At 44.1% G+C, this 13,450-nt stretch overlaps 2 long non-coding RNA genes across 2 annotated transcripts in view; one reads left to right on the forward strand and one right to left on the reverse strand.

Moving 5' to 3' along the window:
- The window catches only part of LOC138744399 (uncharacterized), a 51,690-nt gene that overhangs the window by 6,219 nt on the left and 32,021 nt on the right, over nt 1–13,450 (forward strand). The window lies entirely within an intron of this gene.
- LOC138744400 (uncharacterized) lies at nt 9,750–10,759 on the reverse strand. Its single transcript, XR_011345508.1, has 2 exons — nt 10,426–10,759; nt 9,750–10,036 (listed from the first exon to the last, which is right to left on the reverse strand). It is a non-coding gene; the product is annotated as an uncharacterized lncRNA (long non-coding RNA).

Below are 13,450 nucleotides of genomic sequence, written 5' to 3' on the forward strand. Positions count from 1 at the left end.
TATTGTGTAAATAGAAATTATTTTAGTTACAATATTTTGTGAAGAGTTGGGTGTAATAACTTGAGATAAGGACTACTGTACCACACAATGTGCTGCACAGAGAGAGGTATTTCACCCTGATATGCCTGTATTTTCAAAGTGCTGTAAGATTTTTGAACCTCTTTCTACACTAATCTGAAATTAATAATCTGACATCACAAAAAGGACTGACTGCACTACTTTTACACCATACTTTTTCTTGCATTATGTTAACTGAATATTTATTATCTGTCATTCATATTTATTATTTCATTTTAATTTAATGAATATTATTGTAGATTTATTCTTACTTCAGTCTGTTTGACTGCAGTAAGTAAGAATTTTGGTCTGTACAATGATTGTGACAATAATCTTATTACCATTAGTCCAGCATTTTTTTATTTTATAATAATTTTCCAATTCTTGGCAGGACATTCTAGATAACATCTCACTCTACAAAAAATATTGTTTTATTACCTCTGGTTCTTTTCTTAAGTCCCTGTTGGTGGGTGGGCGAACATGGCAGCCTTCGTGAGGGCGTCCTTGGTGGCCTCGAATGCGGTGCAGGCTTCTGGGTTCCAAGCGAGCGTCTTGTGCTTGGCTGCAATGAGGGTGAACAGCGGCTGCATGATGCGCGCAGCTCCCGGGATGAGGCGGTTTTAGAAGTTGACCATACCCGCGAACTTCTGCAGACTTGAGGCTGTTCGGGCGTGGTAACTCCCTGATAGCGGCAACCTTCACAGCGGCGGGTGTGGCTCCTTCGGCCGTGATGTTACGGCCCAGGAACTGCATGGACTCTTTCCCGAACTGGCACTTGGCCGGGTTGATGGTAAGGCTGAAGTTGGCCAGCCGGGAAAAAAGGGCATGTAGGTGGGCCTTGTGTTGCACCCGGTCTTTGCTGGTGACAAGGATGTCATCCAAATAAATAAAGACGAAATTCAAGTCCCTGCCCACAGAGTCCATGAGGCGCTGGAAGGTCTGAGTGGCATACTTGAGCCCGAACGGCATGCGCAGGAATTCAAACAGGCCAAATGGGGTGATGATGGCCGTCTTGGGTATGTCCTCAGGGTGCACCGGGATCTGGTGATATCCATGCACCAGGTCAACCTTGGAGAAGACCCTCGTGCTGCGCAGGCTGTAAAGTCCTGGATGTGAGGGATGGGTAACGGTCAGGATTGGTTGCCTTGTTGAGCCGTCGATGGTCTCCGCAGGGATGCCAGCCACCAGGACCAGGTAGAGCGGTGAGGCCCACGGGCTGTTGGACTTCCGAATGATCCCCAGCTCCAACAGGTACAAAAACTCCTCCTTCACTACCTGGAGCTTGTCAGGCGGGAGCTGGCGTGCCTTGGCGTGAACTGGAAGACCCTGGGTGGGGATGTGGCAGAACACCCTGTGGCATGGTGAGGCAGCAGAGAACTGTGGCTTGAGGAGTGTCAGAAACTCGTCCAGGATCTGCTGGAACTTGTCTCTGGGGATGCTGATCATGGCCATCTGTGGTTGCTCCGAGCGGGAGCTGTTGAGGCGAATGGCCTGGAAGGTACAGGCATCCACCAGGTGCCTACTTTGAATATCCACCAGAAGCCTGTGTGCGAGGAGAAAATCTGCACCCAGGATGGCAGTCGGGAGGGACGAGACGGTGAACCTCCACACAAAATTCTGTTGGCCGATCTGGAAGTGGACTGTCTTGTCTCCATATGTCCAGATTGCCGTTGCGTTGGCCACATGGAGGGGAGGTCCACGAGGTCATTTCCTGAATTTGATGGCCCTGGCTGTTATGATGGTGATCTGGGCTCCAGTGTCAACGAGGAACCGCCCACCACTGACTGAGTCCCACAGGTAGAGAAGGCTGTGTCCTTGGCCAGCTGCCACAGGCATTAACAGCGGCCAGCCTGGTCATTTCCCTGGAACAAGCAGGGCTGACGACACTCCCGAGCCTTGGCTCCCCAGTGCTGGTGGTAGAAGCAGAGGCCTGAAGCGGATGCTATGGCCTTGGTTATGCTCTTGGGAGCCCCTGCAGGGGCCGGGTGCTCAACCGCAGTGCTAGGGGTGGGCTTGGCATGGTCGTGCCTGTACCCATGACTCGTGACCTGCTGGACCACTGAGCCTTCCGAGAATCGTACGAGCCCTAGCTCTTGGGCCTTCTGGGTGACCTTCCTCAGGTCAGTGAAGCTCTCCTGAATCAGCAGCAGGTGGATGTCCCCGGGCATATGTTCGAGGAAGGTGCACTCGAAAAGTGGGGAGTTGGTGTGTTCACCCATGAGCATGAGTATCTCGTCCATCAGTTCCAGGGTGTCGAGATGCAGCACCTGAGTGGCATGCTGGGGTCTGGATAGTCCGAGGGGCCCGGTAAGCACTCGCTTGATGGTCTCATACTTATCCTCGGCGCGTGAGTGCGGAACAAGGTGCAGCACGTGTCTGGCAGTGGCCTGGTCCAGGGCAGCGACCACATGGTAGAATTTGGTCATGTCGGACAAAATCTGGTGGAGGTGAAACTGGGCCTCCACGTGGACGAACCAGGTCTCTGACTCCTGAACCCAGAATTCAGGCAGTTTCACGGCTATAGCGCTGATCCCAGGCTCGCTCATGATGGGTTCAAAGACGTTTGAACCAGTCGAGGTCACCAATTGTAGTGGCGGCTACACTGCTCCTGCAATAACACACGCAACCAGATGGGTTGAGCTCAGTGAGCAGACTAGTTTATTGCAGGCTGCTGGGCTGCACTTATACTCCCAGTCCGGACCTGCCTGAGAACCACGCTGGAGGGCGCTGATGTCATCTGGACGTCACGTGGTCCCCAAGCGCTGCTTTCTGAGCCCCGAGCTGGAAGGAAGGGAAACCCCCGACGGCACCATTTTGGCCGGCTGCCACGCCGCATGGCTCACAAGCGGGGCCGGTTCACCTGCCTTGTGCTGAGCCGGCACAATGTCACCAAATACAGTGCCCAGATTTGAGCACAATATTCCACTAGAGCCCTGTTAATAAACTTTGGCTTTTTTTCATCGGCCATGTTTGTGTAAATACTGTATAGATACAGTATGTCAAGGGAAGATAACCAGTATATAGAAGTGAGAGGGAAGGGTGAGACAAATCTCTGGACAACAAATTTTTTCAAAGGATTTGCTTCCTTATGATAGACAACTTCAAGCTGAACATAAAGATAATTTCAGATTGGCTGTGTCAGAATTAGAAGAATCAGTATTTATTGTCATGAACAAGTCATAGTGGAAATATTCATATTATAAACCATCTTACAACAATAAATATATAAAAAATAAAAATAATATAGGAAAAGTAAGGCAGCGTCTTTGGTTCATTGATTATTCAGGAATCTGATGGCAGTGGGGAAGAAGCTGTCCTTGTGCCACTGAGTGCGTGTCTTTAGGCTTCTGTACCTTTTTCCCAATAGTAGCAGGGTGAAGAGGCATGGACTGGGTGATTGGAGTGTTTGAGGATAGAGCCAGCTTTTTTAAGACACCACCTCAAGTGGATGTCCTCGATGGAGTGGACTCTAGGGCCTTCGACGTCACAGCCCAAGTTAACAATCCTCTGGAGTTTTTCCTTCTCCTGAGGTTTGGCACCTCCAAACCAGACAGTGATGCAACCAGCCAGAATGCTGTCTATGGTACACCTGTAGAAGTTTTTGAGAGTCTTCGGAGACATACCGAATCTCCTCAAGAGCTCACAAAGTATAGCCGCCGGTGGGCCTTCTTCGTGATTACATCAACATGGAGGCTCCAGGACAGATCCTCGGAGATGTTGACACCCAGGAATTTTAAGTTCTTGACCCTCTCCACTACTGAGCCCTCGATGAGGACTGAGTTGAGTTCCCCTGACTCCCTCCTGAAGCCCACAATTATCTCCTTGGTTTTGCTAACATTGAGTGCAAGGTTGTTGTGACACCACTCAATGAGCTGATCTATCTCCCTCCCATATCCTTGCTCATTGTCGTTTGTGATTCTGCTGATGACTGTGGTGTCATCAGCAAACCTGTAGATGGCATTGGAGTTGCGCCTGACCACACAGTCATGAGTGTATAATGAGTAGAGCAGTGGGCTAAGCACACATCCATGGGTTGCGCCTGTGTTGATAATCAGTGAGGAGAAGACGTTGTTTCCAATTCGTTCTGACTGTGGTCTTCTGATAAGAAAGTCAAGAATCCAGTTGCGAAGTGGGTTACAGAGGCCCAGTGTTTGTAGCTTCTTGACCAGCACTAAGGGAATAATAGTATTGAAGGCCAAGCTGTAGCCGTTGAAGAGCAGCTGAGTGTATGAGTGGCTGCTTTCAAGAAGCTTTTTCAGGTGCATTCTATGCTAAGAATATACCTGAAGAAGCAGAAGCGGCTCTTTAAATTGCCGTTCAGGTGGCAGCGTTTAAAGCGCAACGCTGGCCACCTGAAGGACACAGCTGCATAGGATGCGGCTCTGAGCAGACTCCGGCTCCTGCCCAGTGTCAGCTGTGATCAGCAGCCTGACCCTTTAACATCTGCTTTCAGCCAGCTGCATTCAGGTGGCTGGGGAGCCACTGAGCTGAACTGATTATCCCTCTCGGAGAAGGGTTACGTAGCTCGCCTCAAGAGCGCCTCCTGCACATTCAGGTGGCCTCAAAACAGCCGCATATTGCCTAAACATGCAGCTTTACGTGCGAGGCAATTGGCCATCTGAAAGTGCCTAAGGTGATCCAGAGCTGAGTGGAGAGCCAGTGATATTGCATCTTCTGTGGAGCACTTGTGAAGCTAAGCGAATTGGAGTGGGTCCAGATCTGGCCATGACTAGCCTCTCAAAGCATTTAATCACAGTAGAAGTTGGTGCTTTTGGGTAATAGTAGGAAGTTGGAGAAACATTAAATTAATTTTGATTGAACATAGCATGTTTAATCGCATAATTTGGTGACACATAGTGTTAGTTCAACAAACCTAAAACTGTTTTTCCACTGATTTTCATTTGTACTCAGTATGAGATGCTTCTCATGTCAGTGTCCAACAATAGTTGGCCAGCACTGATGGATTCCAGTTGCCCTATGCTGCTTTTCCATGGTCTCAATGTCTTGGTGAAACTTTTCACCATGTTCCTCACTGACTGCACCAAGGTCAGCAGGGAAGAAGTCCAAGTGTGAATGCAGAAAATGAATTTTCAATGACATTTTACACAGTTCTTCATGATTTTGTATGCTTGAAGCATAGGTTATATAAAAAAATCGGCAAACGATAGGAACATTGCAAGATGATTTTCGTGATCAGCAACCCAAAATCCATAAAATATATCCAAAAGTGTTCAGGAAGGAAAATCTTCATTGTCTATTTTAGCCAGTACGTGGAATGGAGATGGATTTTTCAGTCTCAATCCCTTTGCAGGGTTTAGGCGGAAGCATGGAGTATCACTTAGCCATGACACCCCTCCCTCTCACTTCTATATAGTGGCTAATTTCCCCTCAATATAGTCTGGACTCCTGATGCAGGATCCCAACCCGGGTCGTCAACCCGCGGATTTCCTCCCTCCAGCAGTTGATTTTCTTTCCCCAGAATTAGCAGTCTCTTCTTTCGATTGGGTCTGTTACATTGGAAAGGTGCAAGTCAGCACACAGCATTCGCCCTATTTTAGTGAATTTGCGCGTGTTTTTAAAAAAAAAAATGCAGAACTTGTTTAGGGGAATGATGCACCTGTTCGTCCTTCGCTGGAATGAGTTGGAAACTTGTCCGACTGAACTACTTCCCCCATCGCTTGCGTCAGATGTAAAGCGCCTCCAATCATTTCATAATTGTGAAATAAGATTTCTGAATCAATCACTAAAGTGATTACTGCCCCCAGAGCTAACTAGTTCTTTTTGCATTAACAAGACCTTTTCAACAAGTGGGTGGTAAGTTCTTGTGTGTGGCTAAAAAGGGAGAGTTTCCAGTCGGTTGGTCCCACAACCTAAATCTGCGTTGTATTTTGAGTAAATGACAACCTGCGAGACCAATTCAGTGGGTTGTGTCGGATCTGTGGAGGGAGAGAATCAGGCGTTTCGGGTTGCTACATCAGGGTGGTGTCAGGTCTGGACCCGCCACAAATGATGCCAAATTCCTCCGTAGTTTGTTTTGTTCCAGATCCTAGCATCTGCCGTCTCTTATATCTCCTGTTCAGTATTTGTTCTGCGCAAACCATGGAAGTCAGCCCCGCCATCCTGCGCTAATCCGACTACAATATGGGGTTGTGCTGTGAAGTAGCCCCATATTGAACGGGCCTGTGGGAAAGGATTTTCCATCTCTGACGGATTCTTTTTCATGAAGTTTGTTAACCAGTTAGGCCAGTGGTTCTCAACCTTTTTTTCTCCCACCAACATGCCACGTTAAGTAATTAATCCCTTACTAACCACAAACCGGTGTGGGGGGCGTGGGGGGGGGGGAAAGAGAGTTGGTGGTGGGGGATACACCTGCCTTTCACCAAGAGAAGGCTTGCAATCCCAATATTGGACACTTGTGCAATGGTCGTGCTCTCCAAAGTGGGCTTTGGCGAGGAGATCCAGAATTGGATTATCTGCTCTGCATGGTCATCTGCAGTACAGTCCAAATCAATGCAATGGAAAGAGATAGCTTCCCCATCAAATCTGGAGTCAGCCAGGGTTGCCTGCTCTCTCCAGTCTTATTTCTGTGCCGCATAGAGCCATTTGCTGAATCCATCAAGAAGGGCAAGCTTAAGTGGAGTGATGTGGCCTGGCAGTGGAGGCACTTCCTTTACATGGACGATGTCCCTGTCTTCTGTTTGAACACACGATTGGTCCATAGATCATTCAGCATCTGCAGTCATTATGTGCCTACATCAGGCACCCGGACAAACTGGAAAAGCTAGGCAGTACTTGTTAGATCTGAAAGTGTTGGGGATCAGGTGTGGAGGGGCCGAGGTGTGCAATAACAATTGGACAGAGTGGATCACAAAAGTCCATCAGAAATTAGGTTTGTGTACATTACACAGGTGTGGCCCATTCCTCACACCTCCATCCAGAGAAGTCTTTTTGGTTCATATATGGGGATCCAAGATGGAAAGTTCCAAAGGGTTGCCATGCTCAAGTAACTAGATACAGGGTGGAAGGGTGGACCCAACATGCCCCTCATCCTAATGACTACCTTGGTGTGTGTGGGTTAATCAGTGCTGCTATGTGCTGAGATTATACCTGTCCTATTCTTCACAACACATGGGCATGGGCTCATTGCTGCATAATGTTCAAGTCAGCTGGACTTTGCCACACCACCTATCCTTCATAGAAAACCATTTCTAGACAAACACCTTTGACAACAAGGCCACCAGGCAGTGGTCAGCACAGAATATTCTGCAGGCATTGAGAGATGAGGACTTGATGGACATGGTGGGGTAGTTCTCTGACTAGACCATTGAGGCCATCTGACAGAATGCCTTATTTCCAGTACTCACAAGCAAGCACCAGGACATGGCCTGGAGAAGAGCCCTCCCAGTCATATCCTTCCTGTATAATTGGAACATCACCCACTATGCACATTGCCCCCAAGGTGACTCCAGAGAGGAGACAGTCATTCACCTCTCTGCAGAATACAAATGTGTGTGGAGAATAATGCAACGGTCCTTATCACTATACATCCCCAGCAGCAGTGTGACACTGGGAGGACATCAACAAGGTTGAAGGTTAGGACAGCATGGTTGGCATAGCAGTTAGTGACTGGGCTTCAAATCCTGGGCTGTCTGTAAGGAGTTTGTTCCCTGTGTCTGTGTAGGATTTCCCCAGGGGACTCTGGTTTCCTCCTTCTGTTCAAAATGTATGGGGGTGGGGGTGGGGGAGTGAGTGTAGGTTAATTGGGCGGCACGGGCTCGTGGGTTGAAATTATCTGTTACAATGCTGTATGTCTACATTAAAAAAAAATTATGTGAAAAATACACTTTTGTCTGCCTGAGTACATGTTTGGTTTTAAAAAAATTCATTGAAATGCTGGAGGAGCTCAGTGGGTCAGGTCAGGCAATGCTGTATTGTATCTGCGTCTGTAGTTTTTGTGTTTCACTGAGGTTCAACATTCATCTTATTTATATCATTGAAAAGATAATAAATACATCTGAAGTACAAAATGGTTGCTTTCAAAAATGGCTTTATTCCTGTGGACACCAGCTACAACATTTGAGTGCAGGAGTCCAGTTTGAACCCAAAGTTGTAGGTCTTTAAGTGCAGAAACGAGCGAAGACATCCGGCGATTCATTCTATATTTGTAAAGAATTTGCATAGGATTGGTCAAATGCACGATCTGTCGATCCGGTGGCATGGTTAGACATATCAACCCCTGCTTATACATGGGCATGATGGTTGGGGCAGCGGGGAGATTGAGTAATTGGACATGAAAGGGATTTTCAAACTCCCCTCATAAACTCACATTCCACCCTATGCCATAAGTGCTCTGTGATTAGTAAGGTGGTATGAGTGGGAAAGGAAGGTTGGGAATACTGAAATATTTTGCTTGAGAAAAAAATGACATTGGTCCATTTCCTTTGGAGTTATGAAATTGGGAGTCAATTAGGTACGATTGAAACAGTATTTTTCAAATTTTTTCTTATCACAAAGCACTTATGGCATAGGGATTACTTCAAGTGGAATGTGTTAGGGTGGTGGGGATGGGAGAGAAGAAGGTAGTTTGAAAACCACTGCGTTAAAGGGATATGTCGCCATGGACGAGTTGGGCCGAAGGGTCTGTTTTCGAGCCGTAGAGCTTTTTAATTCAAAAGAAAATAAAACCAGTCCTTAATGTCCATCCATAAAGTCCGCGTCCTGATTTTTTGTACAAGACGTACGTCCCAATTCCTCACCCCATAACCTCACACTGATGAGGAAACAATAAACGGGGAAGTATCCTCGGCCCAATTACGAGCTAATCACACACATAAAAAGATGTTTTAGCCTGGGCTCAGTTTATTGGACACTATTGGCAACAACCAATGGTAAATAAATACCCTGTACGTGGAACTTTCTTAAGTGAAACGACCGGTAGGTAGGTGCAGGCTGAAGGGAATGTGTCCGCCAACCAGGATTTGAAGGACTGACCCACCCCGATGAAATCGCCCACTAAATCTCAACCCCTTCTCAGAACAGGGGCGTTAATTAGAACTATAAAGTTAACTGGGAAAGGAAAAAGTTGGGTAAGGTTCTTTAATTGAAAATGCGATTATTTGTTTTTAAAGTGGATTTTTATCGAAGAGCGAAATTGTTGCAGGATAACTGTGTTGCAGTTTCGAACTCTAAGGCTGTTTTTTGGTACGAGAAGATTTTTGAGTATATTGTATCTTTTTTAAAATTAGGCCCTGGAAACTTTTAATCAGGTCCATCTTCTCCCGAGCCCCCCACGTCTTTGGATTTGAGGTGATTTGTTTTGTCGTCCAAGACAAAAGCCGCACATTATAAACGTTGTAAAGGTTGAGTGGTTTCTCAGTAATCTCCACTATTCGATTTAAATGTCGCGAACACCGATGCACACGAATGTACGACTCGATCTCCATAACAATATTTGGGCAACTTGATCTTGTCTCGAACTGTCCCAGGACATTAAGATTCTCTGATGTGGAGGCAGTTGGATTTGTGTTTTGGACACAAAAGTGAGTTGTGATATTTGACGCCCTTTCAACGAAGGCATTTTACTTTCAACCAAGGTTACAATTCGACCTGGTTCACTCAAGCAGTTTATTGCTCCTCCTTGCATTCGATATGGAAAATAAATTCTGCAACAGAGACAACAGGAGGACTCTGAATCTGAATAAGGTTGATTTTATTAGAGGAAAGGAGTAAAAAAACCCTGCTATTAGCAAACATAACAATGAGCCGGGGATGTTATTTTTCCTGAACCAATCCAGTCACGCACGGAGTCGGTAAAGCAGGCGGTGAATCAGTCTGTTCGCGGTTTGAAGTGGGCAGATGTCACCTCTGCCGCCCCATTTTCCCATGCCCTATGCCTCTTTAGACCAAATCCTCAAAGAGGTATGTGCATAGGAAGAAGGAACAACGAGAACAAGAGCAATCTCTGGAAATCCGTGCCGTCCTGTAATTAAAAAAAAACCATTCGTAATAATGGAGTCAAATGGATCACACAAATGAAACATTGCATGGAATGATGAATATTTGTTTAAAACAAATAAACAAATTATTTTTTTCATCGTTACAGCTATCATAACCGTTTTTAAAGCACAAAGGAAACCATGAAATTACACACAAGACGCAAGGAGTACCTAAACTTGTTTATTTGACAAATATAAAGTCTTTCTTTTCCTTATAATCGAATGCTGTCATATTGAAAAATGCAAAGATAAATAACAGGCCTAAAAGTCGAGACATCAAATCCTAATGATGAAATAAAATATATTCCTTTTCCTCCTATGTCTATGTTATAACAGTATTTATATCCAATTAGGTAAGGAGGTTATGACTTACCCTTCTTGCAGACAGAATACTGAGAAGCAGCTTCGCGTCCACATTTATCCAATCTGAAAGACCTTGAGAGCTTAGTTAGCAAAACAGTGTAACTGTTTTTGAATATATTTAAAAAAAAAACAAGCAGCAGACTCTGGCCAAGGTCTTGCAGCACCTGCAAGATTGTTTTTAGTACAAAACCCTTGTTCAGATGGAAAAGCGCATATCTATGAAATGGGCAGAGAGGAGGTCTGATATGGATAATTGGATCAAGAATGGAGGGGAAAAAAAGTACATTGTTTATGTGGGGAATTCAGTACAAGGAGTAATTTTTTTAATCATCTGTTGATGTGTCCTATACGTCAATGCATTGAAAATGATAATATAACGGAGAACTTGCAGTTCCAAGAAGTTTACAGTAAGTTTTTTCTTATCTCCCTCCCTCCCTTCCAACAGATAGGACAGGACCCAGACACCAAGGACAGAGTACAAAGATTTTTACTGCTGTACAGCAAATCTTAAGGTCTAAACTGACAAAAAATCCCATCTCCATTTCTCAGGGACAATGTTCATATAATAAATCACTTAAAAACATTAATATGGTGTTGTCGATGTTGAAATGCACCATAGAATTCAGTTACTTTTAGACTTATTTTTAAATATATATTTTTGCATAAGAATGTTCAACTCATTTGCTTTGACTTATTTGGGCTCTTATACATTGTAAAATTGGCCATATTCCTTTCTTTCAATCTATAAACTTAACTCTGTTGTCATTAACAATAAGAAGATCCAAACATTTTCATGTGAGAAAGAAGCAATAAAAAAGATATCTAGGGCAGGGCTTGTTATTGAAAGAATAAATCTATTTCATTGTCACCCCTTAAATGAGACACGATCACCCTACTAAATCCTGTTTAAAGGTGGCAGAGAAGATGAAGCATAAATGAATGAGACAATAATGTTGAACTAGACTCTATCCTCCTGATATCCTCAGATGTGGATTTTACAGTGAATGGATGCAGGAGCTAAGGAATATTTTTCCGCACCCAGCTTCAGCAGCCCTTTGGTCCTGTTGACCAAGATAAGTACACTCAGGTGCAGAAATGAATCTGGGGCAGCTGATTCCCATGATTCTGCCATGCAGTGATTTATTGATGATCTTATCAATCTATTGCCTGAAAACATTAGTGTTTTGGACATCACCACAAGTTGGATCCACCCTCCAAGGTGGTAATGAAGAATAATTTTTGACCAAATCAAGGAACCAAAAAAATAATTTGGAGCTTTATATTCTCATTACTGTTTAGTAAGCACGCTAGGAAGTGATTTTGTGGATTTGAGCTATGAAGCATTCAGGCTAAATTTGTTTGAGATAACAAAATGCAGTTGAACTCGTGTTGAGAAGAATCGGAGATGTTTGAGATATCCATAATGTATAGAGGTACCGACATTCTCCATTGCTGCTATATGATCATTATTTACTCATTTATGAAAAAATTACCCGAGATATATCTATTCTAATAAGATTTAGCAAATTGGGGAAATAATGGGAAAATTGAAGAATTCTAAATATTAAGTTTTAACAATTTGACTTCACCTAATTTTTCCATTATTCTTTATTGGTGTGAAACTTAACCAGTTCTTTGAACCACAAATGTTAGATGGTTGGGCTTTGTTTCGTCCCACAGCCAAAATTCTTTGCAATCATGCAGTATTTACATTTTAATAATTGCATAAAAATAAGAATTGTGGAAACCGTTCAAATCATGATCAATTCCATGAGGTGGCCCGAATTAAATTTGAGCTGGATTGGGTCTGCCAAGATGATTCTTTGGGAGTTATTTTATAATTGTGGTAGTTCAAAAGTAATCATTCAATTTTATGGTGTTTCAGCTCTTCACTGTTTTGAAAACTTCTGGCTAATAAGTTTGGAGCTCACTGAAAGGAAGTTTTGATATACACTGATTAGATTGATTATAAAACAGTTCAGGAAATCTCCATTTACATTTGTGGTATTGGCTTGTGAACATTTCTCTGCTTGGTGAATCGGGTCATCTCCATCCTAAAGTCCTGGCATGCCATCTCCTGCAGAAGAATGGTGTACTCAGGTTGAGAGGAATAGCCTTATGGGTTATTATGAGTCCATTTTCCAAAGAGCATTCAGCAGATGAGAGAAAATTAGGTAACCTTTATTAAACAGAAAGGTAAGGTCTAGCCACAAAAACCCTTTCAATTGAAGGCTAATTTTATGACCAGGAACCCAAAGGCTTCCACAACCAGTCATCTCACTCCCATCTATTGTTCAAAGAAGCACTTTGAAATAACACAAAACTCTCAGTATTATGCACAATACATATAATGACACGTGGGAAGCTTTTATTTAGAAAAAAACATTTAGGGGGTTAAATTTTGACTTTTCCATTTAACACATTTAACAAATTTCTGGTGTTTCCTCCCATCATACCAACTTTTTTTTTCCACCATCTCTTCCCTGTCACAATCCTCCGTGCCCTCTGTATTAATAGCCCTGCCTCAGTCTATTGCCTAGCTCATGGACTCCCTGATCAAACTAACCACAATGAGAAGAGATGGTAAAGAAATTACCATATGTGTTTCCATCTGTAAAGTCTTTTGTGTCACACGAGAATTGGAGGAGCAATCTGTACAGTGATAGCAGACAGCTGCAGGAAACCTATAGACTGTGTTTCCCATACTGTAAAAGGGATGATGGCTTGGAGTTTGTCAAATGTGTTCAGGAAAGTTTTCTAAATCAATATATAGAGGTACCAACTAGAGAGAGTGCAATACTGGATCTCCTATTAGGGAATGAGACAGGACAGGTGACAGAAGTATGTTAAGGGGGACATTTTGGGACCAGTTATCTTAATGCTGTTAGTTTCAAGTTAATTATGGGAAAGGATATGCCTGAGCCTCTGGTTGAAATTCTAAATTAGAAAGGCTAATTCTAAGGAAAAGAAAAAGGTCGAGAATGCATGGATTGGGATAAGTTGTTTTTGGACAGATGTGTGAGATGAGTGGACGA

The sequence above is a fragment of the Narcine bancroftii genome, chromosome 10 (assembly GCF_036971445.1).
Source record: "Narcine bancroftii isolate sNarBan1 chromosome 10, sNarBan1.hap1, whole genome shotgun sequence".
Classification (NCBI taxonomy): Eukaryota; Metazoa; Chordata; class Chondrichthyes; order Torpediniformes; family Narcinidae; genus Narcine; species Narcine bancroftii.